Genomic DNA, 26,093 nt, shown 5'->3' with positions numbered 1-26,093 from the left:
ACTTTTTCGCCTTAAGCCGGGCAAAGGTCACAGAAAACTAGCTCCTATATGCTCATGGATTAACATGTCTTCAAACGTTACAATCATGCGTTTGTCACCTTAGCATTTTTTCTTCGTTCCTTATCAGCTGCATGGCTCTCAGTTCTCTGATGGGAATCATACACGCGCTTTCCAAAAAGGGCATTAAAAAGAGACGTTTGTTCATTTAGTCACTCATTTATTAATTTTGTCTGGTAGTCAGTCAGTCAGTCAGTTAGTTGAGAAGTCTGTGCGGAGGCATGTGCTGCAGGTATTGACTTTTGGATCAGATTAAAATAGGGTATCGAAAACCACATATTACACTCCCTTCTTTTTCTAGCCTAGCCACTACATCTTAGCTATTGAAGTTCTGTGGCGCTTTTGTTTTTTATTCCATTCCATTTTTTCCAATTTTTGCAAAAACAGAAAAAAGGATGTAATTGTCTCTCAAAATCAAAATAAAGAGTAGATTTAATTTGCAATTTTTATGGAATGTTTATGGATCCCTCCTCCCCTCTTGGTCTCCCCATGACCCCTACACCCCTGCATCCTTCCACTTAACATTCCCTCTCGTAACCAGAGTTCATCTAAGGCGCCCCTCTGACTTTAGACTTGCCTTTTTCAACACTATCGCTGTAATACATAACAAAGCTAGTTGTCGTTTCCACTTCGTGTTCGTGCAGTAACTTATCGGCTGATTTTACATCAGTCACAAAACTAGAGTCTCAAAGATGTTTTTAGATGACATGCTTCGAAGTTACACGAACAAGCTGATATCAAAATATGGGAATCTTGAGGGAGATTACTCTCTAAAAAATGTGAACTGACTGAGTTTGCGCGTCTGGATTGCGTAATTTTTTCGCTTGTAATTGGCTTGACTTCCGTTTCCGGCCCAAGGAATATTGGTACACCCGTGCATCCCCACAGGGGATAGATCAGCGGAACCCCACCTTGATTACATTTAGGAGCCATTGGAAAAGAATCCACGGTTGATAAACAAGAAAAAGGAGACGAAAACTGACTGTCACAAGTTAATTTTAACTTGCGTGACTTTCATTTTGCTTCATACGCTCGCGTGATCGATATCGCTGCCATCGACAGTCACGCTCATTCGACACACTCACAAGTTTGACGCATAGTTTACTCTGAATGGAACGTTTCTCTGAAAGAAAATTTTCTAAAATCAATTCAAATGTCCGAAGTGTTTAGCATAAATCGAGTTTTCTTCCATAAATTGCACCATCCGCCATGTTGTTTGAGTAATTTTCCCGACTACGGCTGACAATTTTCACGAGGATGATAGTGACACTCGGTCCCAGTCACAAAACGAAGAGAAGCCTTCTCGTCCATTTCTTCAAGGAGCAATCGCAGGATTTAGGCATAAACTTCCTCATTGAAGCATCAGCAGAGGTCTGATAAGATGGTGTCTCTCCGTGATTATGAAACTTGCCTAGTCTTTCTTCTGCTGGTAAAGTTTCACGGGTCAAGTAAGTGTGAAATTTATTCTCCCGTAGAAAAGATTTTTCAGTATTTTTATCATGTTTCATTTTAAGCTTAGAAACCGAAAACGCCGATCCCTTATTTCTGAACGTGATGTTCGTCAAAATGATCTCCGAACTCCAAGGTTCTTTGGACAGTTTTTGTATTTCAAAATTAAGATATGATGTTGGGATCTCAATCACGTGATAAATGAAGTCTGAATAACTGTGATGCGATAGAAGAGCTGTTAACAATTTTCTACTTATTGTTGGTTCAGATGATAACCTCAGCAAGGATAATTGCTGCAAGCTTAATTGAGTGAGACCTTTTCCTAGGGGGCAGCAATCATGTAAAGATACTACAAAATGCACTTGGATGGATAATTGAGCATTATTTTCTCATACCTACATGTAAGATTTTTCTACTTGACTAGTTTTTTGCTTTATGTAAATATGATTGTAGTATCCCACACTGGTAGTTGTAACTACTTATATTTGTGTAATGTTTAGAAACAGTTAAGGTTTTACTAAGACCAAACTTTTTGAAATGTGTGTGTATATATATATGTTGGCCTATTACATACATACTGAGATTTACTCCAGGCTAAATTTGAATGCTATCAAAGCACACTTGGTTGCTATTTTTGTATTTTTTGTGACAGCTGCTCCATTAATTGAAATTATTTTCTCTTAACTTAAGTCTGAATAACTACATGTATGATGCGATAGAAATCAAGAGCAGAGGATTTTATGCTTCAAGTGTAACAATACCATACGTTCAGAATTTAACATCAACATTGAAACATGGAAGTGCACTATGAGTCGTACTCTTAAGCCATGAGAAAAGTTACTGCTTTGTCAGGTGGCTTTCCATTACAAAAATGATGGTTATGCAAACCTAGGAAAGAGTTACCATTTGTACATCAACTCTCTTCCTTGCCATCTATCATTTATTATAAGGAAGAGCTGTGACCAATTTTTCCACTCATCATTAGTTTCAATAATGACCTCAGCAAGGATAATTGCTGCTAGCAAAGTTGCAATGAACAGCAACAATCAGCAAACATGTAAAGAAACTACATAATGCACTTGGATGGATAATTGAGCATCATTTGCTCATACCTACATGTATGATTTGTCTACTTTCAGACCAATGTGTATATATGGCAGCCAGTATCATATACATGCTGCGATTTACCCCAATCTAAATTTTAAAAAAACGATTTGCAATAAATTGAAATGAGCATCTGACCAATCACAATTTGTAGATGACATTTTTGACCAGTAAAAACAATATTATGGTTTTTTGCCTTTGTGGTGTGGAGGCTTGCCAAAGTGAAAGAAAGTGAAATTATTGTCAGCAATGTTTGATGGTTGCATACAACTGAGGAATCATCACTTCAAGGCCAAAAACAAGAAGTCAGCCATTGGTGTAATACTAAAGTCAACCCTCCTTACAATATCAATACAAATTCAACCAGATAAGTAATGAGAATAAGGAAAAATCTCAATTTGGGGATGATCAGTTGATCCAATACTAAATTCTCTATCAACTAACATTACAAGAATTGCATGGTTGACAGTAAGGAAAATTACAAATTTGATCTGGGAGTTAAAGGATTAAATTCAGTTATCAAGATAATGTCAGAGAAAGCTGAACTTCTAAAAATTGGTCAAAATCACTCTGATTTCACCTCATGGAACTTATCACAATCTTTGTCTTTAGCTATGCTTTGATCAATCCCTGACAAACAATCTGAGGAACTAAAGTGGAATCTCCTCCAAAATGGTACCAAAAAAATGAATTTCTAATCCATATGATAAGAAAGCTATTTGATCCACCTTTGCAATATGATTTGAAATCATGTGAATGAAGAAAAATTTTTGTTTCAAATTGGCACCGTAATTCCCATTGTATTAACAAATGCTTTTCACTCAACTGATCTATTCTTTGTTTTTTTTTATTTCTTTGTTCCCAGCAGTAATGTAAATAAAAAAAAACTTGCAATTCCTCAAATTACTTCATGATTAGTTTGCTTTTACAATTTTTAGCCACTCATTGTATAGACAAAAACTTTCTGGTCATCCATAACACTAAAATGGTTTCTTTTCTGTTGTTTTCTTCTTTCATGCCCAACTTATGTGATAAGTAGGATGCTCAAGTTAAAGACCATACAAATTTTAAAAAACTAGAAATCAAAAGACTAGAAAATGAAATGAGTGAATTAATAAATCCCTCATTTGTTTTGTAACATATAATATGTATGGACATTTCCACTTCCCATTTTCCACCTCAACAAGTTCTTCTTCAAAAATTTCTTCAAGTGTACCACTTTAAAATTTTGGAAATTCACCACTGTGTACATTTCAGAAATTAAAGAAGGTGGAACTTGTCAAAATGATTTTCGTAAGGCACAAGTTGTTGCACATTACTGTTATTGAACCTTATTTCCTAGCAAATGAAAGTATACTTTGAGCTGATTGATATATCAGGGAATATCAATTCTATTATATTTACACTTATTGTTGTTACTGCTTACACTAAAAGTGCCTTTGTGGTGGACCCTATTTAAGGCCTTCTTCCTTAATATTATCCTTACTCATGTAACCAAAGGGCTGAGAATATTATGTTTATGGTTGTCTATTTTAGGGGGTGTGAATGTGCGTTTCACCCAGGAACCTTCTAATCCAAGCTACTTCAACAATGGTAGTGATGCCAACCTAGTTTGGGACTACACCGATCCACATAATAACGTTCAGAGCATTATCTATAGTGTTTTGGTAGGTGGTACATTTGTCAGTATGATGGTTAATGATAGTCATGGTGTCCAAGAACATCCTAACATTCCTCCATCTTACAAAGGAAGAGTTAAAATTGAAGGAAGAGCAACCCTGGTTATCAAGAACATCAATGTTAGAGACAATACCAAATTTAAATGTGATGTGTCTGGAAACTTTCTCAACTCATTGGAAAGTACAGTGGAACTTATTTTGGCAGGTATTTATTGCAGATATAATGATGAACAATCAAACATAAATCAAATGCATTCAACTCATGTCTCTCCTATTTATGAGATCTGAGGAAAGTAAACATTATAGCAAAGTGATAGTTAATGAAAGTGGTCAGGTGTCTAAGATCATCCTAAAATTCCTCTATGTTACTAAGTTAAAATTGAAGGAAGAGCTACCCTGGTTATCAAGAACATCAACCCTTGAGACAATACCACATTTCAATGTGAATTGTTTGGAGAGTTTCTCCACTCAGTAGTAGGTACTGTTTGGCTTATTGTGGCAGGTACGTATTGCAGACATGACCACTAATAATCAAACATAAATCAAATGCATTCATGTCTCTCACATTTCTGAGATCTAGAGGAAGTAAACAATAGCATACATTTGCACAAACCATTATCTGCAGGGCTGAAAGTGGCTAGCTAACCCGACTTTTGAGAACAATAGTCTTGGTTTTACTTGGCATGAGACACTACACTCCTAAAAGGAGAAAAGAAATTCTACCATTTACTTGGCTGTTTTTCATTACTAAGAAATCAAAGAGTTATCAAAGAGTCATTAGGTTGCTCTGCAGGTATGCATAGATGACTATAGCTATGAATTGTAACTTCTTCAGTTACATTCATTAAATCTGTAAACCAGAGTAGCATCAAACCATGTCTGATTGTCCACCTGGTTGCTGTGTGAACTTTAATATACTTCTTTCTGAGTGTTTCTGTCTTACCTTTCATTAAATCAAATACAGTATTTCAAATGTCCTAAGAACATTAAGTAAATGAAAATGAGAGTGTTGTTAAGTATGTAACTTCTTGGTCATTTGACTGTGATCTGAAGTCGAAAACATTTGTGACTGGATATCTCAATGCTCATGTACAATTTACCTGATTGTTCGCTTGAAGGATTATATGACACTTGTTGTGAAGAATCCAAATGAACTCACTGTTTGCTACATTCAGTTGCTTGTTCCTTTATGACTTGTGAATAAAAATTGTTTATGCTCACATTAGCCATTACATGATCTTCTTTTTTTCATTGTCTCTGTACTCCGTTGGGACCATGTAACTTTCTACATCGTAATATTTCAATTATGCATTTTTAAATGCTAAGTTCTGTTGGCTTATTTTAACTGTAATGCAATACCTGTCACACTACTTCTCTTTCCAAATTGTATTTTGATAAAAAGATGCCAGGTTAGTATGGCTTAAAAGGGGCAAGATGAATCATCATTGGCATTTGGTTCAAGTAGCCCAAAGCCAATCCATGTCTCATATTTCACTTGTAGTAAAAATCAAGGGCCATACATCTTGTTTTTATATTTTGTTTTGTTTTTACCATAAGATGGCAATTCTTATTCATGTATCACTACTGTCTTAATTTGTAACAGATTTTCCAAATTTTTTGGATAGTTCTTTTTTCTTAGATGGTTCACCGCCCACTTTGGCTTACACCTTCTCTTTTAGTGACCGGTGGGATACTTGGCTTGAGTTAGAGTTAGAGCTGGGGGGTGGGTAATTGTTATTTTGGTTTTTTGTTTCATCAGTAGGTTTCTCTATTTCCTCATCCTTAGCTGTTTCCTGTCCCAGGTTCCAAGATCAAGTGACTCTAAATAGAGAAGGAAAAAAGTGTATTTGTGAACAACTTTAATTTAAATCAAACTATTTTTGGGGCTTTTTGGTGTAACACAACAGCTCAGTTTCATTTATTTTTGGGACATAATGCATTCTCGAAGCCTGCTTAAATTTTGAATATTTCAGCCTATAAAGGTGACCCCTAATTTGATGTTTTCACTGCTTATTCTGAAAGATTCTAGCCAGTTATGATGTCTATTATGAACTCAAAAAATCCCATAGCTCCATTTAATTCTAAAAATCCAAGGAGGAGGTGGCTGTTTTCACACATTTAGAAGGCCTAATTCATAATAATGGTGCTCCAACTGAATGCAGCTTGTGATATGTAGCACTGAGAGCGTTTACCTATCATATTATACCTTATTGAAAGGCTGTTGTATCCTTAAGCTATAATTTCATTGCACTTACATATGATGAAACATGTTCTTCTATGTAACTCTCGATCATAAGGCTCCTGTGCCCAACAGATTTTGGGGATTCTTCAAGAGCTAGCACCTCTAAGTCTTGAGTATAGGCCATTATAAATCTAAACAAAGTACATAGAATTCTATAATAGTTTTTGCTTATTCCATAATTCCTTGCAAGATTTTGTAATATTGTTTACGGGATGACAAGCTATAGGTGGACACACAGAAACCATTGTATTGTTAAGAAACCGTAGATCAAGTTCATGTACACTTGTGCAAATGATATCTTTGTTACAACTTCAGTTCGAAGCTCTCCAAATTGGTGGCTCTTAAAATCTAAAAAAAAGTTTAATAGGGCCTATCATAGTTAAGGGGGAAGATGGAAATATTTTAAAACACACAAGTAGTATTATCCACCTTTAGATCAAGGAACTTTTCAAACAAGCCACTCCATTCTTAAGGAAACCACATACAGTTTCCTCACCCTTTAATACTTGCAGATACTAGCACTCAGTACTATTAAAAATCAAGTTTTTACTTCTGCCATTAAATTAGAATTCCTTTCACCAATACTCTCTCAGCTACTCTGGCTAGCAAGGTCTTTTTGCATTCATTCCTTAAACCTTTAGTTTGCAACAAGGATATTACTTCCAGTACAAAGATGAATCAAGTGGTGTTTTTGGTGTCACCTCTCCACTTTCTGCCTCTTAACAACTTCTTTCCTATCATCTCCTGTAGTTTCTCAGAGCTCTGATGAAATGATGCTGCTTCATTACAAATATAGACAGATATAGGATATAAATATAGAGAGATTGAGGATGTTTAAATTGTTGAGTGATAACCACTCTGTTGGGAAGGAGCAAAACATTTAATTATATTAGTTATAGGACAAATTGTAAACAGTGGTCTCCATACAGTCCATTCTGAATGCAGGGAAGTAATTCGTTTTCTTTGCGTTTGATTTGGGCTTAAGAACGTTTTATTTGTGGGTATAATTCTTCAAAATGCAGAGAAAAAGAAACCCCACTCTGCGAGCTCCTTTAGCAGAACAGTCGTAATAAGGAATGAAATTTTATAATGTTTGATAAAAGTACAATTAGTACAAGGAGATGAGTAAGTTCTTCTTTTAAGGTTAACTTGTACTGAATGAAGTTTGACCCTCCTTATACTAGTTGGTTGTCGGGGACCAATTGTTCAATGCCTTTGTTTATTTTATTGAAATTGGACAAACTCTAAGACTCAGTCCAAGTAAGATTTGCTACGCCATATGAGGAGTGATTTATAGTCTCTGTTACCTTTCAGAGCCACCACTTATAAACCTCTCTTTAGGAAGAAAATATTACATCGAAGGCTCCCCTGTCACCATAGCCTGTAAAGCTTCTGGGAAACCACTTCCGGATGTAGCATGGATTAGAAATGGAGTACTGCTGAAGAAAGCTGCGTTTTTAAAGTTCGATAATATAAGCAGAACAGACGCAGGACGATATACATGTCGAGCCAATAACTCAGTGGAAGTCACTTCTATTGACACAACAATTTCAGTTCACTGTAAGTATATTTTAACCTCAATTTTCGATTTTTTTAATTTACTTTATTTATAGGGCGCCTTCTGTTATTAAGGTCAGTGACACGATACTGACGAATCTGTTCAAAAGTGTAAGGAAACAGAATTCCTTCTCAAATCCTTTTCGGCTTTATATGCATTGGTCTCAGGTACCCAAAATTCACTCCGTGTGACTAGCACACAGGGCTAGCGCATATTCTGACTGTCAGCTGACAAATTACATGCATGTTTTACTGAAAGCTGAGATTAGCTGATAGATGAAAATATTGGCTGAAACTAAAACTGCCTGCTTAAGATTTGCGTACATATTTGCATGTGTGGCGTTGGGAGGGATATATTGAGAAAACTACACCTGACATGCTTTCCTGGAGTATACCACATATATAAAACATGACTTTTCATCACTAGAAGTTCGATACAAAGCCAGTTTAGTGGCCATGCACATCTCACCCCTTCATCATTCATCATTTAATTTTAGAGGCGAATTTGATTCATTCATGGTTTTATCTATAATTTGGAAAGCTTCCTGTTCCTGTCAGGTAAGAAAAAGAAAAAGAAATAAAAACGAAGTCATTGTCTAGAAATGGCGCTAGGGTTGCACTTTGTGCAACTACAATCTAATGTTGCCGAAGTTCTGTGACAACCTTTTTAACATGCCATATTCTATATCTACCACTTTACAAGGGAAAGTGAGTTTAAACGGTATTTCTCCTTACCACCTTTCGGTTATTTTAAAGGAATTTCAGACCTACTTCTATTTTTCAAGTCAAGAAATGTTCTTATACCTATTAACGTAAGGGAATACTTGCGTACCTTGGCCTCGTTATCATGCTCGTAAGTTTGACATTAATAATGATAACTTAATCTACGGACATAATCAGGATCATTATACATGTAGGAAATCGTATTCAATTACAAATGCTGAACTGTTGAACTTGCCGCTCTATAACAGGCAAAAACTAATGAAATATCCCTCAGTATTCTGCTATTATCTATGAAAGAGTTGTACAATCTGCAGTTTCGGCCAATTGTTTGCTTATTTAGCTTAAAGCAATGAGAGAAATATCATTTTCGCCCAATTTCAAGCATGATTTGACATGAAAAAGAGGCTCACTCTGGTAACCACTGTTTGCTACCATTTCTTATGTTCTTCCTATTATATCTTTAGCTCTTAATGGCAGAAGGCCAGCCATACTCACCATCTGCAAATTACGTCACATGACCAAGCATGTGACCTCCAAGGGGCCTAAATCCGCCTTCCTGCCTAAAATGAAATCATATTTATGTTGTCTTTCCAAATCTTGTATTTACACCACCTTTTTCCTCAGAGCAATACTTATTGCAACTAAAAGCACGAGCCTATAACTTATTTTGGTCTGTTTAGCTTTCAAGTGACTCATCTCCAATGTTTATAGACAGAAAGCTAACCTTTTAAACATGGACACCTTATATGTTAGCTATTTTACAGTTCCTCTCAAAGCTACTCTCTTCATTGTTTTCTTCTGAGTCACTGATGTAGGTCACACCATGGCGGTTACTACATGCTTCATCGTCTGCCATGCGGAAGCACACTTCTGTGCAAGGAAGTCCTGTGTTGCCTCAGGAGCAATTTGCTGGTAGGCAGATATCTTGCACGTCATCAGCTTAAGAAGGCTAACTGGTGCTGGTGCTTTTGTGATTGGCAGTAGTACGAGAAGTTCCCCGTCCAACACCCACCCATGACCCTCTGGTGATCTAAGATCCTGCATAGCTTCAAGAGCATGACTCCAACCGAATGCTTGGTAGTTTGAATGCTCCAGATGTTGACGTAGACAATCGGTTGTGGGTGGAAGCATTTATTTTTTTTGCTTATTCTGGCAGAATTTGAGAGAACACAATTTATCTGCAATGCTTATCTTTTTGGTGGTCATGTATAAGCTGCAAACGTAGGCTTCTCTATTGCCAGGTCTGCTGAGAGCAGCCAAAAGGGAATCGCACAAGTTTATCGAGTGTCAAAAATTCAGCATTCACGTTGAAAAATTGATCTAAAGTGAAAGTTCAAATGTACAGTAAACGCAACAAATGTCGATAGCTACAAATTTAAGTTGCCGGCAACGAAATTAGAAATCAATGATAAAAATAAAACATGCTGAACTATATAATTCGAGCCATGCCTTGTTTTTTGGGTTGGTACTGGAGTGGCAGGACGTCCGATTAACACCTGGAAGTCAATGGATGTTCCCCTTCGTTGAGGCTTACCTCCTTTAATAAAGTCGCCCAGTATTGGTTAAAGACTAGGTGGACTTGCAGAAGGTTAGAAAAGAAGGGGCGCAGAAGATTTTGTCTTCTGTAGAACTACCATGCCATTGATAATAACAACCTCTGGATTTGTTGATGCTGTAAGTGACTGAACTGTGTGAACGTCTTTCTCTAGAAGAGAGCGTAACGTGCTCTTAACACCTTCTGTAAGACTTCTATTAGTGAGTGAATATGGGATTGAGGACAGTTCGAAGCTCAGCACATCTTTTAGCCAAACTGGATGCAATGAGGAGCCTGACAAACAAGTCCTTGTTGGGGTGAACAGTAATTAGCTTTTTGCTGGATTTGACTTCGAGCTTCTTATTTATGCTTCGAGCTTCTTATTTACGCTTCGAGCTTCTTATTTACGCTGTACGATCCTTTGGATCTTGATGTTTGGAATCGGGAACCCTAACAGGGAGACAAAATATAAAGCAGCGTTTTCTATAGAGCTTAGATCACTCAGTGGAAAACTGTGAGTCGAGGGATTTACATTGCTGGTGTAAATTGACGACTTCTACTTAAATCAATTTTTCCTTCTGTTTGTAAGCCATATAATAAACAACTCAATAACCTCAATAGATTGGTCTTTATGGGAAAAACTCAAGCCGCAGGCCAGCGGTATTGACCTTGCTATTGCTCAATCAATATGTAAAGCCTTAGTTTCAGATTTCCCCATAAGGACCTAACTCTCGTTTATTTAGTAGTTAATAAGCCTTCTGAAGGAATTTGAATTTTTTCATGTTTTGATTAATTTGCATGTAATTTTAAACAGAAACTAAAGGTTGCCCTTCCTAGAAAGGAACGTTTTGGGCTGTTTTATCTTAGTATTCAAGCCCACGTTGCTTAATCTTGCAACCAGTGTATCTTGTGCGAGGTATTTTTTCCTCTGTTCGAAGACTATGAACTTGTTTTTGTGTAACAGGAACATTGGAGTGACTTATTAACCAAGCAAAGTTAAACAGTCAGAAAGAAGGAAAAGACATACTTTCTTTTCTTGACGTTTTCTGATCATACATGACAGGAGGCAGACAAGCTGGCAACATACAAAGTGCAGCCGAAGAGTTGAACATGGGGCAACCGCGAAGAAATACAGTGAGAAGCAGGGTGGAAGGCTTGAACCTGGAACCACCCATTTATACAAACCCAGCGGCCCCTGGCCACTTGTCCACTTGTCCAGATGCTTAAAAACCTGCTGTAAAAGAAAAGGGTTAAGGTCAACTAAGCTGCCTTTACAAGTTGAGTAGTAAACGGGTTGTATAAGAGGCTGTGGAGGGAAGCTTGGTATAGCTTACAGTTTTGCCTTTCTCCAGGATGAACAAGGGAAGCGGTATGTAACACTGACACACGACAAGATGATGACAAACCACCTAGGCAGACTTCAAGGCAATTTAGCTATAAGAAAGCGGTCTGAATGCTAGAAATACAGAATGATACAGATGGCCACAGAGCTTTGAGGCTGTACATTTCAAAGATATTCCAAAGAGTGGTGTTTTATTTTTTTCTTGTTCCAAGCGTAACTGGATTAAAATGCGTACCGTTAACAACATCTGGAGCCCGTTTCTTGAAAGTCTCGATAACTTAACAGCCCCAAAGTCATATTTTAAAATAAAAAATTTAAAGAACAGAGGAGCAGGTTCTGGCACCCTAACCAGTCCATTTTGTTCCTTGAGCTGAAAGTTTTATTTTATAAGAGTACAAAGGTAGTGCTTACCAAGGTCTACAAAAACCACATTGATAGCGCCACAGCCAATATACTTTGCTTTCTGAAGCCGGTTTGAGGGGTCGCCACATTTGACTTATTTCGGGCCACAGAAACTCGATCAGTCTTCAATGCACTACAATTTTCGCCCTTCATCAACTGAGAAAATGTGGCAATGTTTTGTCGATGGTTTCAAAGTCGCAAAAAACTCACCCCAATTGTCTTTGCAATACTTTTAACCTTTCCGTCACATTCACAGCAGTCGCAGCGGACAGTCATTTAACAGCCTCTATGATCACTTGCAACAAAATGCCCATCAGCATGTTCAGCCACTGTAATATCCGTTCTATTGAATATCACTTTGCTTTCATTTAGGTTTTCAGCCAATGAAAATAAGGCCTATCGATATAAAGGTGAAATGTTTTAAAAAAAACTTGTTTTCCCCCCAAGTTCTCCCCCCAAGTTCTCCCCCCAAGTTTAGTTGTTGATATTATAGATACATGGAAGAAATTTCCTGGAGTGTTGGTGAGTTATGTTATACACTGCACCTCTTGTTCAAACAATTAGTTTACATTCTATCGCCCATGCGAAGTTTAAATACTTCTTAACACAATTATAATTTATTCAGCCTGTTTCAGACTCTCGGGAAGTAAAACGAAGCACAATAGTATGAACGCAACCTGACCGAAATCTCCCTTGTTTTTCGTTTTGGTTTTTCACTTTTAATTTGATCAAGGGAGGCTCTGTTATTCAATAAATATATCATCCTGGTACCAATTGTGCGAAATAAGGAATGTTATAGATTCAAATTAGGCTTTCGCCTTTTTGCGGGATGAGATACTCTCACATGCACTTGTCTAGGGCACTTGTCTTTCGGCTCAAAATTAAGGATTTTCACTTGAAATTCTGTTCAAGCGACAATGTTTTACGTTCGATTACAAGTAAAGTCGGCCGTCTCCTTGCAACGACATACTTGGTGTCATTTTCTTGCTGCAGTAGTGCCATTGTTTTTCAGCATGCAATGTGTGAGTTGAAGTATTTTGCTTTTAGTCAGCATTCTAACCATGGGTGGATGAATTGCTGCAATTTTTCACTACAAAAGCCTTATATTCTCTGACCAAGAGACTCCATGGATTGATACTAAATTAACCCACACACGATTAACCCATTCGTGTTGCATTATCATGCACCCTCTATACTTTTACAGGAGGGTATGATTTATAACCAGGGGGAATGTATAAGCCATATAATAAACAGAGATTAAGATTTTGATTTGATTTACATTTTTAGACAAACCCGAAGGTGCAAGGCTCACTACTAATGCTTCACAAAATACTGTCACAGAAGGAGACACTGTTACATTTAAGTGCATAGTTATGGCTGCTGTGCCTCAAGTGTCAATTTACAAGTTCTATTTCAATGGCCGCCTCCTAAGTGGAAACAGCAACAGTGAGTATACTCTCAATGACGTCAATCGATCTCAGCACTATGGCAAGTACAAATGTGTCCCACATAATGACGCTGGAGACGGAGTAGAAGCTACTGTGAGACTTAACATAAATGGTGGGTAGAAACATATTTGAGCGTTTTTGAGTACTTTGGAATTATAATCCGAAATGGGAAAAACGTTTTTTACCAGTTTACTTGCATCAATAACAATTTCCACACAGCAAATTATTACAACCCCGAACAGGGAAGAATAGAGACCCTGGTATTCAGGTTGCCCCGCTATAGGCTTTTCCTGGGAGTAATGGGAATGAGCAAGGAATTTAAGGTGGGTGAGGGGAAGGAGAAAAAAGTCTGGGACGAGGCACATTTTGTGTGGCTTTACAAACATCTTTGTATTGCTCTCCAGCTAAAGAGGTGTCTCCTTCACAAGTGTTTCTCAGCTTTCCGCACAATGCTCCCACCCTAGGTACCTGGGAAAAGTACTGGTGAAGGATGCCTTTCTTGAAAAATTTTACCAGTGCCTAATGATAAATGGGTGCCTAATAGCAAAAGTTGTGCCTGATGATAATAAATTGGTGCCTTATAATGATGGACTTGTTCCTAATAATGTTAGACGGGTGCCTAATATTGATGAACTGGTGCCTAACAATGATGAACAGGTGCCTAATGATAAAAAACAATGCCTAATTATGATGAACTTGTGCCTTATAATACGGAAACAAATCTAATAATGATTGACTTGTGCATGATAGAAACAAAAAAATTATTTTGTGGGAATGGCATCCCATGGTTACCCTAGACTGTTTTTAGACACAAGAAGTCTGTAAGTTTGTGTAACTTTATGGGAGCATTTACAAGGTTGTACATTTAACGTGTAGCAAAAATCCTGGAATTTAGGTACAAGTTTGAGATTAATCCCAGGTTTGATTTTATTTTTTTGGTTAAAAAAAACCCAAGACATTATTCAAGAGCAATTATCTTGTGTCTTCCAAAAACTGTGAACTTCTGCTTTTCATTACAGTATTTTAAAACAGATGCAAATTCTGATTAGCTGACATAGTGAAAGTTTGTTTCCATTTTTTGATATTTTTTATGTATGTGCTACATTTTATAATCTTATTTCTATAGCGTTTGAAGTGGATGGTTTTGAACCAAATTGCACTCTAATATTATGGTGTGAGAATTTTGTTGTTCCTCTCTTCTTATCTAGTTCCTGTCCAGTTTACAGAAGTGCCACAGAATATAACAGTTAATGCGTCAACTCCTCTGTCTTTGAGTTGTGATGCCTCGGGTTTTCCTGAACCTAAGATAAGATGGGAAAAATCTGAGGTTAAACTGTCTGACACCAAACAGTTGAACATCTCCAGTAGTAACAGGAATGATGCAGGAGAATATGTTTGCATCGCAAGCAATGGAGTGAGACAGGAAAAGACAGTAAGAGTTTATGTCACTCTGCAATGTAAGTCTTTATTTCAGTCTGTCATAAAAAGCTGCCACTGCTGCTGAATCCATAATACAGTCGAACCTATAAGCGGTCACCCTGTATTTAGTGGCCAGTTGTTAAAGTCTCAACTTCTTTTCTCCTTAATCGCTGTGGTCACCTTTGAGTGAGTGACAACAACCTGTTTGTATTGTCTTCCACCTGTAATGAACAGTCTCATAGAAAGGAACCATTCAATTAAAACTATGATTTTTGTAGTAAAATTTAATCTATGTTTCTCTCCCGAAATTAATGTTAGTAATATTTAAACGAGTTTTTTTTTTAACATAAAATGATCAATTATGGCATAACATGGCCATTTTATCATTTTTAATATTAACCCTATTCTGTGGAGTGCAATGTCCTGTGGGTGACCGCTCAATACAGGTTTGACTGTACATAAATACACCCATTTTCAAAACGTTGCAATTGAAAAATTCCAAGAAATAAATACACTTTTATTCCAAGAAAAAGGTGACAACAGAATAAATTTTAAGGAAAAAGGAACAGCACAATAGCTGATGTCAAGTCTTTGTTTCATCTTCGCACTATAAAAATGTTGTGTTTTCTCGATGTGAAATATACATGTATCATGCATCTCCTTTTTGATAAGAAAAGAAAATTGTTTATATTTTCAAACTGCAAACAGGTGTATTTATATCTACACAAATTCACCAAAACACACCAAGTCAATATCCAAGAAAAAACCTTATCAAAATTAAAATTTCCCACAAAGAGAGATTTGCATCCCATCCTAGAATAGGGTGGTGGCTGGGCTGCATGCGAGCACTATACTTGTAGTTAAGCCCCCTGCATCTTCTTCAGCCAGGCTGGTTTGAAGGTGGCCATTAAAAACCTAGTCTCCAAGTTTTTGCAGCCCCTCCTAAGCCTCCTGATTTGGACTTTCAACCACCTTCCAACCAAAGGGTGTTCACGCACAAGATAACGTAAATTGGCCACCGTAAAGAGTTAAAAAGCTGACGTATTGAAAAGCCAGCTTGGTAACTCTTTACGGTAGCTAACTTACGTTATCAACTCATTTGAAAATACTAAATAACCCTACTTTTTACTTGAGTTTTGTAGTGCACACGAATCCAAATAAATGGGATTTCCGAGGTACGCACTCGATTGCACGTGCGCATTACTTGCTCTGTTTCCCCTCTACTTACGTAATTGCTATTCATGCCCTGCCCTATTTTGGTCGTACAATCAAAATTTTCCGGCTTGATGAGTTACTGTTATTACTACTGTTTTTTTATAGGTATGGGCTACGCTGCGCTCTGCTATTGAATCAATGAAATTAATTGATTCAATTTTAAACAAATACCTTACGTTTTAACTTTCTGAGTTACTTTTTGTGAAGGCTTGAAATTAATTACAAACGGTTTTTAGGCCGCGAGTCAACCCATTTAATGACAAAATTTTTCTACCAAAAATTCATTTCTAAACCAATATTCTGCTGGCATTCAAAGCAATTTAGGAGAGAGAGGGAAAAGAGAGGATTAATAAGTTATTTATCGGCTTGAAGTCGGGACCCACATCTTTGCTTAAAAATAATGCCCAGCTTGTTTGGATCGTTCAGTGCGACCAATGTTGCTGCGTATTTTTGCCTTGTTCTAAAGTGTAATACGGTGGCATATTTTTCCTCTTCTCATAATTTCATTTAGTAAAATGACACAGTGGAGGCATGATAAAGCTCATAAATATTCTGATTGATATGAAGTATCACCAATTATTTGTTCAGTTGCTTATTGCATTAGTATTTATTCTTAGACCCGCCCACAATTCAAAATGTCACAACGTCATCTAAGAAGTCTTGGATTGGCCAGACAGTGAGCTTGAAATGTCTTTCTGATGGTGTTCCTACACCAACACTCTATTGGTACAAACCTGAAGGAAGTGAAATAAACAGAGTCACAGCCAGAGAAAACAAAGTACAAGTGCCATTCAGGGGTGATCAAGATTTTGGTCATTACAAGTGCATTGCTGCTAATGGACTCATTCCATCTGATGAGAAATTAATAAAGATAAATCAGATAAGTAAGTAAAAAAGTTCAGTGTATTTTGATAAGAAGAAAACTATATATAAGGTCTGCATCTTGCTCACTATCGCTGTTTCAGGTGTAATAGAAGTAAAAGCCAAATTTTCTTACAAAGTACTCGACAAGGTAACTCATTCCCTTTGTACAAGTCATTCGATTATTTAAAGTATAATACGTGTGGATAATTTGTAAGGTCCATAAATGTGTTTAAAAATTTAAGCTTATGTTCAAACATCGAATAATAGATTTATCATTCTACTATTTTTTTCATTTTCTAACAATTTGGTCGCTGAGCGTCCCGTTCGCATTTTTCCCCTCTTTAGCAGCGTTAGACCTTCACATATTTTTCGCGTTCGTTACCCCAATGAGGCATACTGAAAGGTACCTTTTTGACATCCCCTCATGCGTGTATCCACAGGAAACATCCTCCACCATGGACTCTTAATTGTTCCCCTTTTTTTAGGCTCTTGGTTGAATTTATCTGGTAGCTACATGTACATTAAATTATGATAATACAAGGACATACTGTATGATAATCACCCAAAAAATTTCTCCTTCCTTCTTTTTTTGCAAAATCATTTTTTTTATGGCACTATGTAGAGAAACCAGGGAAAGCATCCATCAAATCATCAGAATCATTCATTCAAGCAACTTTTATAACAATAAGATGGACTGCACCAGCTGATGATGGAGGAAGTCCGATTACAGGATACCGAATGATCTTACAAAAGGGTGAAACTGAGATAGAAAAGGATGATATCATCGATCCTGGGACGACAAGTTACTCGTTTCGTGGTTTGGAGAAAAATACCAACTACACGGTGAAACTGTTTTCCAGAAATTTTGTATTCGAGGGAGACCCTACTGTAAGGACAATTAAGACCAAGTTTGAAGGTGAGGAATCACAAGTGATTTCGTGACTGAGCACTTTACACCAATCATTTTGCTGCAAACTTAGATTTGTCCCAGTTTTAACAATGTTATCTGCTTGCCGCATGATAAGATTTTTGATTTTAAGTGTTTGTCTCCTCCTTAGCGAGTTTACCTACGTTTGAAGAAGCATAATAATAAATAAACCACATGTAAACATGAGTGAGAACAGTAGACAACCTACGAAGCCCTGGACAATCAAATGGCTCGGGAAGCGGAGCATGTGCACTCAGTTTTACGCTGTGTCATTGCCGAGTGCCTGTACTAAGTCATGCGCAATGTCAAACTTTCAAAAGCAGAAAATAGATGCACGTAAAGTGAGTTCCTTCCTGTAATTACGTGCCACAAATGAATGGCGAATTGTCCTTTGAATTCATCTCAGTACTTAACATAATTTCGCTTGATATACGCTTTTGTTTTAAAAATATCCCAAAATAATCCTCGAACAATTTACAGATTATTTAATCACTGATAATGGTTGTGACTAGGTTTGTAACAAGAAGTTATATAATTATTAGAAATTTCACGCTGTACGTGTTGTTGAAATAGGAGTCCCAGATGTGGTCGAAATAGACGAACTACCAGGTGAAACAACAGACGATACAATTACCCTAAAGTGGAAGGAGCCAGAAAGTAATGGAAAAGTTATTACCATGTATACAGTGTACCAAAGAGTAGTGATTGATGGGAAAGTGGGACAGTGGACAGAAATAAAGAAAATCAGAGATGTTTCTGTGAGAGAATTGAAAATAGTGTTGTAGAGAGGAAAGGTGTATCAGTTTGCCATTACTGCAACTAATGAGCTTGGTGAAAGCCTGAAACAAGAGAAAGCAAATATCCAGCAAGTCAAGGCAGAAGGAAGTATGTTTAAATGAATCTTATTTTCTACTTTCAAAGGTTTATCCTTTTCTTTTCTTAGTTTTCATGCCCTCTCCGTCTCATCAATATCGAGGTTTTTACGGGTGAATTCTTCGCTTGCAAAAACCTGAATCAATGTAAAAAGTTCACTTAAGTCGTGGTTGATATTTGTGCGCCAACCAGAGGCCTATTAGCTGATGTACGAGAAGTTGTTTTGCAGGGTACTTTATTACTACATTTCAGTTAACAAGTTAATTAAATGATAATAATTAAACGGCAGCAGTTACACTCACAGCAGATGGCTGTATGAATAATATCAAAATCAGAAATTACAGTCCTATACGGGACTTATTTATAATGACAGGGAAGCGACCCTTGACATGCAAACGCATTACAAAGAGACAAAGCCATCCATCAGGCGTAAATAGGGGGGCTGGACTCTGGGGTCGCTACGTTGATCACTGTATCAGCACTACTTTTTCCACCAGAGAGGAACTCTATTGTTTTTAACCACTGTCAGTTACTTTCACTGAGCTCTAAAATAGTTTTTTATCCCCACAGACGGCTTGGAAAGTACGACAAAAGGTAAGAATAACAAAGAAATTGTTAAATATATTAAAGTTCACAAAGCAACCAGGCGCATAATCAGAGATGGTTTAGTGCTACTCTGGTTTAAAGATTTAATGAATGAAGTTAAAACCAGTAATATTCCTGATGAGAAGGAACCAGCGGCTTTCTTTGCTGTTATTCCTCACATTCAGGGTGTTACGGAACCAATCAAGAGAATTTTGAATAGCCCAAACGTTTATGGTTATCAAAACCCTTTCAGACCTAAGGGCATATTTTTGCCAAACCTAAGGATCCAATCACAAATGAACAACTAACAGACGCTTTTTATTCTATTCCGTGCAATGGCTGTGATCATGAGTATATCGGACTGACCAAACGTCACTTTGGTATACGTTTGAAAGAGCATCAAACACTGGTCTCCTTTCGTGAGAAAGAAAATTCAGCTTTGTCGGAGCACACATGCCTAACTAACCATACAACTGGGTGGGATAATTTCAAGATTATCACCACTTATCGATGTTGCCACCAGCGTCCTTGTTTGGAAGCCTGGCATATCAACTCTGCCCACGCTCCTTGCGATGGTGGTGGCTTACTGCCTGACACATATTTACACCTCGCCAGAAAAAAGGGCAGCCAATTAGTGAGCGTGTAAAAGGACCTCTTTGTGCAACGATTAGATCACCCATGACGAAGGCGGTGAGACATGAGTGTTGACAACGTTGGGTCTATGAACTGTAACTTCTCGGTTACTTTCAGTCCATTTTACAGCTGCATGCTTGGTTGCCAAGCCTTTGAACAGGAGTGAGGCTGAAGGTGATCTTGTTATGATACAAACCTAGTAGCTTTTCAAGTGTAAATGACTTTGTTATCATACTAACTAGATACTTGTCTCTATCATTACATGGTCAACTTCAGCCTCACTCCAAATCAAAGGATTAGCAACCAAGTACACAACTGTAAAATGGCCTGTTCATTAAATCTTTTAACCAGAGTAGCATCAAAACATGTCAGAGTGTTAAATTTTTACTCGTATTCTTCCGAAAACGGCCTTTTTCTAATTGTATTCCGTATCTGTGTAATTAAACAACTCGTTTCTGTGAGTGAAGTATTTCTACGGTTTTTGTCGTTGTTGTTTTTAGTCAATTGAACAAAATATTACTTTTAGAAATTATTATAGAAAGATTAGCACCTTACTTTTCTTTAGTACCTCGCCAATGAGAGTTAGACTTTTGGTCATTAGCCTAAGCTATGTAGTGAGAGCAGTTTATCGACCAGGATCAGTGCAAATATTGTTTGAACGTTACTTGATCAAGCTTTGTATAATTAACCATTTTAGGTCCTGAGGAATGTAACTGCCCATCTAACAACGTCTTGTTAGCCATAATTGGGGTTCTTGCCTTCACAATCCTTCTTCTAATTATTTACATAATCTGGCTACACAGGAAAGGTAAGTAAAAAAAATCATAATCTGTGTTAGAGGGTTTGGCTGAAAGATTCATTTTTATACAAAAGCAAACTTTGACCCACGTCCACATCAATTGTCTTTTTTTCCTTTCGTTCTTTTTCAGGCGCTGTAGGGAAACAGAGGTACGAATTTGCTGCCACTTGGATTGTGTCGATGTAATGTGCCAGATATGGTTTCATCTTGACACAAAATTCCACTTAAAGCTGATGAAATTCTCAGCTTTTTATAAATATTCGTATGCTTTATCAATTGTAGGACTTATGAAGATGAAAGAGGTGTTTACGACGTAAGTAACAGCTAAGACATTGAGGTCATGTTAGTGTGGCCAGAAATTATGTGATTTCATATTACCTTTACTTTCTACAAGAAAATAAACGCTTGCAACAATAAGAAGGAAAAAACGTGTAGGTCTACGAAAAAAAAGCATATTGCATCAGTAGAGGATACAATGAAATAGGGGAGGAAGTTAGATTCGATAAGGTCTTTGTCCTGTGTTCATGTCCTTTAACAAGGTACTCCAAGGATTTTCCTTGGGTTGTCCCTGGTTCAAGTGCGTGGCTTCACTTCATAGATCGATAACTGGTCTGCACCCGGTTGATATTTGCTTTTTAAATAATTGTTTTTTCGAATTTTTGGCCGTCTTATTTTCTGGATACCTTTTTTTTACCAAACGTAATTCTAAGAGCTGAGTACAACAGGAGTTTTTTTTTTGTGCGTGTATTTGTGAAAAAGTTTCACTACCAATCGACAATCTTCATGTTGCAGTTTCTAGCTTCGGCAAATATGCTATGAACCTCAATCACTTCATTGGATATGATGGTTTCAAAAGCAGAGGACAAATTGTTAGTAATAATAAGGATAATAGAGATTATAAACTATTTGTAATCTTTTTCTGTGCAAGAATGTAAAGGTTTCTGTGATGAAATTGGGTAAACTGATTTTTATAACTATGTGGAACTTTTTTCTGGGATTAATAACAGATTTGTATTTGAATACCTTAACGGCATGTTGGTTTAATAGAATGAAACAGGATTAGAAGATATCGAACCAAGTCTACCCGATTCAAGAAAACTCACTCAGCCTCCTACGGAATACATGGATCTCATAGAAGTCAACAAAGATAATAGAAAACCACAAAGAACAGCTCCAGGTACTGATTACGTGCCTCTTCATCCGTTAACACGCTGCTGGGAAGTTCCAAGACATCACGTGACCATAGAAAAAATCATTGGTAAAGGTGCTTTTGGTCAGGTTGCCAAGGGAACAGCGGTAGGACTTAGAGGGAGTCCTGAAACGACCACAGTGGCTATTAAAATGCTGAAAGGTGAGCTTTTGTACCGTAAATTGAATGACAGTCTTGGCCTTCAGTAATTCAGGAAATTTTACCGAGTTACCGTATTTTTTAGCTATTTACCATTTAATGATTATAACGTATGTTATTGTTTCGGCATTTCGCATTACCTTCCCTCTAACTAAATTTTACTCCTTGTTTATTACGCTCTAGCAAACGCTGTTGAATCGGACAAGAGAGATTTGATGAAAGAACTTGACACAATGAAGCAGCTGAAACCACATCCTTACGTCATTAAACTTCTGGGATGTGTTACAAAATCTGGTATGCTTTGGTTATGCGGGTCTAATTTTTTTGTGCACATTTTACTTATGATTTACTCAGACGTTTTTTCGTCATTAATAATTTGCTCCAATAGAGCACAACAAAAACCATCGCATGAGGTAATTTTATCTTTTTTTAACCGACATAGACGCTCCTGGATTTACTGATAGACTAAGACCAAATATTTGCCTCTGAACAAATCATTCTCTTGTGTAAGCAGAAACACGTTTTGGAAGAGGATATTTGGTCTTTACCCTCTTATTAGACCGTTTAATATTTTTTTCTCCTTCTCTTCGTAAAACTAAACCCTTATTTTCGTGCGATTTCTTCAAAAGTATTGAACACGACTGGGCTATTCATTTATTGTATTTATTGCTAATTTTTTTAGAGGGTAATGTATCAATTAAAGCGCTGAATTTTTTTTCCAGAACAGCTTTTGGTTTTGATTGAATATGTGCCTTTTGGGGATCTGCTGGGTTACCTAAGGAAGAGCCGTGGATTAAAAGACACTTACTACAAAGACCCGGATATCAAACCACAAACAAATCTGACGTCACAGCAGCTGATGAAGTTTGCTTGGCAAATTGCAGATGGAATGAGTTACTTGTCCTCAAAATCTGTAAGTTAATTGAAAAAAAAACACAAATGACAAACAATTCTAAAGCTTTCTTGTAAGTTGTATCGTCATATTAAGCTTTGTCTTGCATGGAATGTTATGTCTCACAAGATCACGCCCGGGAGATGCAAACGTACTCTTACCGTGTTGTTTTTTTAGAGCCGGGAACCCTCACAATTTTGAAGTCATCGCCTAAGTTTTATTTCAATGTGCGAATGGCGATGTTTGTGCATCGTTGCAAATGCGCCCCATTGAAATAAAGTACCTGTGTTTTTCTCGTGTATGCAGAGGCAGAGACGTGAATGGATAGGATCTTTTAAGATATTCAGCCCAAACTAAGTGTTCAACAAATATCCATTTTAGTGACAAGAAAGAGAAGGAATTAAAACTTGAAATTTAAAAATTCGTCTTTGTCACTAAACTGCCACATTATAGGATCCTATTTAGATTAAAAACTTAAGATAGGCGTTCTATGAAATAACTACGTATTGCACAAATAAAGTAGTTTGCTTCTCTTTGGAATATGAGGCAGTAATTATAGTGAATTTAATTCTCTGCCCTCTGGAAGAAAGAGAAATACGCACACCATATTATGTTGCTAGACGTTTCTATTTTCCTACCTGAACCATTTCATATCAGTTCTTTTTCTTCTGCAATCGCTAATTTTTGCTGTTGCACCAATTCTTTCTTAGATCATTCACCGAGACCTTGCGGCCCGTAATGTGTTGGTTGGACAAAAGGAAACTTGTAAAGTGACCGACTTCGGAATGGCCAGAGATGTGCAGCAGGAAAATATTTATGAACGAAAGACTAAGGTAATCAAGAAAGAGGGGAGGAAGGTGGGGACGGTACTACATGTCGTTCAGTTTAGTGATCTTTCAGGATCATTGTTGTGGTAAAGCTGATATATACCTGATTTTGATCATGAATTCCTTGGATGGGAACCGAATGAAAAAATCAGCAATGCGTATACGAGTACAACTTTACATATCACTATCTTTGACTAGTCGCTTCCTATGATTTTTGAGCTGTTTCACAAAGTGATATTTAAAATCTTTAGGGCCGTCTTCCCGTGAAGTGGACAGCTTATGAGGCCTTGTTGTATGGTAAATATACCACCAAAAGTGACGTGTAAGTATACCCGATTATTACCCCTAGTAATATATTATTAAAATATATTTATACTCTATCAGTTTTAATCAGGACATGAATTCTATGCTTTGTCAAAGGATACACATATTTTAGTTGTTGCATATAATGTTAATGTCTTCAGTCACCTAATTTATATTTATTTGATTTGTAATTCCACAGATGGAGTTATGGAGTCTTGCTGTACGAGATTTTCACCATAGGTATTATCGAATAGAAGTTTATGACGATATGTGCGGTTTCTTTTTTTTTTTTGCTTCGTATTTACAAGGTATCGCGTTCAGTTAGACAAACGTAAAGAGCTTCCCCATGCAACCTCAAACTCCATCAAGTGACACTGGTCGTGTTTCAGTGACGGTCTGTTTTTCGTCACATTTATATTTCGATGGTCTTACGGTTCTTCCAGGCGGCTCACCATACCCACGAATGGATGGAAGAAAAATTGCAAACTTACTTCAGGATGGATACAGGATGCCTAAACCACAACACGTCGATGAAAAATTGTAAGTTTTCTTTGTTCACTCGTTCTCCCTCATCGTATGAGGAAACATTCTTTAAATCTTTAACAGATCATTTGAACATTACCAGGTATCAGATCATGATGAAATGCTGGAAGAATGACCCAGATGCAAGACCAACTTTCACTGAATTGAAAAATCAGCTCAAGGAAATGGAAACTTTACACAAGGTGAGAATTTTGATCAACATGAAAGGTTTTTTTTCACGAAGGACCGACTGGCTTAGGCTCAGCTAATTAGGATTAAGCTTAACAGTATTGAGCCTAGATAGCGTAGTAATTTATACCCATCTCTGTAATTTTAACGAAGTTTGGATCGCATCTTCTTGTTATGTCACTGAAGCAAAGAAGCGAACTAGAACGTCGCAATGACAATTGACACGTGGTTATTTAAAAGATCATAGGATGAGACGCACAAAGATTAGCAGACGACGAAGCCATAAAACACTTTCTCCTTGAATTTGTTTTGATGTAAAAAAAGCTGACGACTTTTGAGAATAACCTCTTTTCAAGAGGAACACTTTTTTACTGATACTGATTACTATATTATTTTTCTTTGCAGAAGTTGATCAACATGACAATGTACGACAATCAATTGTATGCAAACGTCGAGGATTTAATGGTGTAGTTAGATACACGTCCACAATGTACGACTGGCTAACATTTTGAACACTTCGCCCAAACAAGTTTCGTGGATAAATCATCTTTTCCTTACACGCTTACTAGGTAGAAATAGCCATGTTTGTGAAGCAGTAAGACTGGAACGTTGTAATTCAATTGACTTTACATTCTTAAACGCTGAAACGCTTTTTTAAGTTTTGCCGATAAATCATTCTCTCGTTTTCTTTTTAACATATTAAGCACTTACACGTATGCTCGACACAAGCGTTTGAGTTGAGTTTATTTTCTGGCTTATTCTAAAAGGCAGGACAGTGCGGAGAAAAAAAAATGCAATTTACCAGATTGATGAGCTCTCGCTTTGCTAAAAACATTTTGCCGTAAAACCCACTTATTTGCAGGAAAGCTAATCGTGCGCATAAATTTCTTTCCCTAAGACCGCCTTTACCAGCGATACCAGTTCGAAATACTTTTACATTGAACTTATAACTTATAACGGTATTCCAATCGGAATTATACGTAACACATTAATTCTGTAAGAAAGTTTGTTGTTTGGCCTAATAGCCCTACAGTTTTTTGCGTACCAGATACTATTACTCAACTGGTCTTAGATACGTGTTCAAGCCTTTTTTTTCTTGGATACGTTGTTAATGTGATAACTAAGTTTTTTTTTGATAATAAAAGTGTTGAAAAGTTCG

The 26,093-nt window shown here is 37.0% G+C and overlaps 1 protein-coding gene and 1 pseudogene across 1 annotated transcript in view; both read left to right on the top strand.

Moving 5' to 3' along the window:
* LOC136281675 (neural cell adhesion molecule 2-like) overlaps positions 1–26,093 on the top strand; it is a 115,475-nt gene that overhangs the window by 25,589 nt on the left and 63,793 nt on the right. The window lies entirely within an intron of this gene.
* LOC136281691 (fibroblast growth factor receptor 1-like) lies at positions 1,264–26,046 on the top strand (annotated as a pseudogene).

The sequence above is a fragment of the Pocillopora verrucosa genome, chromosome 6 (assembly GCF_036669915.1).
Source record: "Pocillopora verrucosa isolate sample1 chromosome 6, ASM3666991v2, whole genome shotgun sequence".
Taxonomy (NCBI): Eukaryota; Metazoa; Cnidaria; class Anthozoa; order Scleractinia; family Pocilloporidae; genus Pocillopora; species Pocillopora verrucosa.
Note: the sequence above shows the minus strand (reverse complement) of the source record. Positions and strands in the feature narration are given on the sequence as shown.